General features: G+C 40.0%; 1 long non-coding RNA gene across 1 annotated transcript; it reads left to right on the top strand.

The window, feature by feature from the left end:
- The first annotated feature begins 6 nt into the window (after positions 1-6).
- On the top strand, positions 7-1302 carry LOC105264916 (uncharacterized). Its single transcript, XR_892027.1, has 3 exons — positions 7-637; positions 785-893; positions 1229-1302. It is a non-coding gene; the product is annotated as an uncharacterized lncRNA (long non-coding RNA).
- The last annotated feature ends 626 nt before the right edge of the window (positions 1303-1928 follow it).

Below are 1928 nucleotides of genomic sequence, written 5' to 3'. Positions count from 1 at the left end.
ATCCTGTAACTCCTGATAATCACCCAGAGTTCATCGAGCAATGACATACGTCCTAGAAAATATTAAAAATCCTGATGAGCTGGACCGATGACGCTACAAAAAATTGATGCATTTCTTTCTCTGTGGAGTCTTACGGTTTGGAAATAACATTTTGGAATTAATTTGTCGTTCGACAGTGGCATCTGGTGAACGAGGGTGATGAGGGATGGGTTCTGGAAGGTTCTGAGGGGCATGGCGATTACGTCGAGTGATTGGGCCCGAGTGGAGCGACAATGACGCAACTGGGGCCTTCCGTCAGGGCCGCGTCCGTCACCCCCATCGAGTTGAAAAAAACAAATTTCTGGCCTCCTAAATTAAACGTGGAAGGAGCTGCCAAGGTTGGGGTCGATGGCCAGCTACAAAAGGCGTAAACAAGTAAACAACATTTTTCATTGGAAGTGGCTTTTGGAAAAATTCCCAGAAGGTTCGCTCGATGGAAAAACACTCGATGATATTCCGATTGAATATCGCTTTTCTACCTGCACCATCCAACGGAAAAGACACATCTCGTGATTCATCAAGGGCTATGCACCGCTCTCCGTCATTTTTCATTTGGTTTTTCCCCAAATTTTCTCTTTGAAAGCTTCCAGGAAATCGGGTAAGGATATTTACCACTTGTTATTCTGATGATTTTACGCTTGCGTTTGTTAGTCCTGGGATCTTATCGCTCATATTCGTGCAACTAAGCATTCCGTGGAAAAGGTTCAAGTCACACAAACAATTACGCCATCCAAAATGGTTTTAGGATGTCATGGGCTAAGACATTTCTGTTGGCACGTCACAGGTTTGGGACGCGTTGGAGTTCGTCGACGAGACAATTTCAGATCATTTTAGTCATCCTCACTTCCAATTAGGTGAGGTTGACACAAAGTTCTATTGAAAATAGTCATTAAGTTTTTGAGTTACCTTCAATGATCATTCAATAATAATTGATGTTATCATGCACCCTGGGATTTTCATTAGATTGACAACTCAGGGAAATTATAAATTACTCAGGGAATTTTACACTCGGGGATTTGAGGCGTATTTAGTATAATTATGGTGAATTTAATGAAGTGTTGAATTTTGTCTAAATCCTCGTGAAGGCCACTCTCGAGGGAATTAATGGTATTTTCCCTGAAATTCTGAAAAATTTGAGATATAAAACTGAGTTCTCTGACCTCATGAGACATTAATAACCGAATTCCAGGAGATGATCAGTGGAAAAATGAGAAATGAAGGGAGGAGAGGTATCTTCCGCATTAAAAAACCATTCTGGCCTGCGAGATGAGTTTTCTCGATGTATAAATTATCGCAAATACGACTTGGGCACTCGTTCAGTGACGCACCATGGAATTTGTGCAGAGACCTCGAGAGCGGCCAACGACATCCAACTATAATCACAGTTGCCTATACGCCAGTTAATGTTGTGAGAAACACTATCGGAAATGTTAGTGATACGAATTTTTCATCTTCAATCCGTGGAATCGTCAGCGGATTGAAAGTTCTCGGGAATTCGTTGAGTCGGAGAACAAATATCTTTATAATTCAGTCCGGGAAGGATCCTCACTAATTTTCTAATTGGTGGACCAAATGTTCTATTATTTTTGTTTGAATTAGAGTTTTTTGGGCGTAGATTCTCCATTGTTGTGCAAAAATTATTCGACAGAGATTTATGACATATTGGGAAAACAGTCCTAGAAAAAGGACGAATTTACAATCGGGACTCTAGGATATTCCCCCAAACGAAAATCTCAGAGACGAAATGCTCTGAAAAAAAAACTACCTGGTAAAATAGTGATGAAAATAAATTTATGAAGTTGTATTCTCGATGGCTGAAATTTCAAAATTCAGAATTTTCGAAAAATATCAGGAGAATATGAGAATCAGAGAGGTATTCACTGAAATTT

Source organism: Fopius arisanus, unplaced genomic scaffold (genome assembly GCF_000806365.1).
Source record: "Fopius arisanus strain USDA-PBARC FA_bdor unplaced genomic scaffold, ASM80636v1 scaffold00026, whole genome shotgun sequence".
Taxonomy (NCBI): Eukaryota; Metazoa; Arthropoda; class Insecta; order Hymenoptera; family Braconidae; genus Fopius; species Fopius arisanus.
The sequence above is the reverse complement of the archived record's forward strand: the minus strand, read 5'-3'. Positions and strand labels throughout refer to the sequence as shown.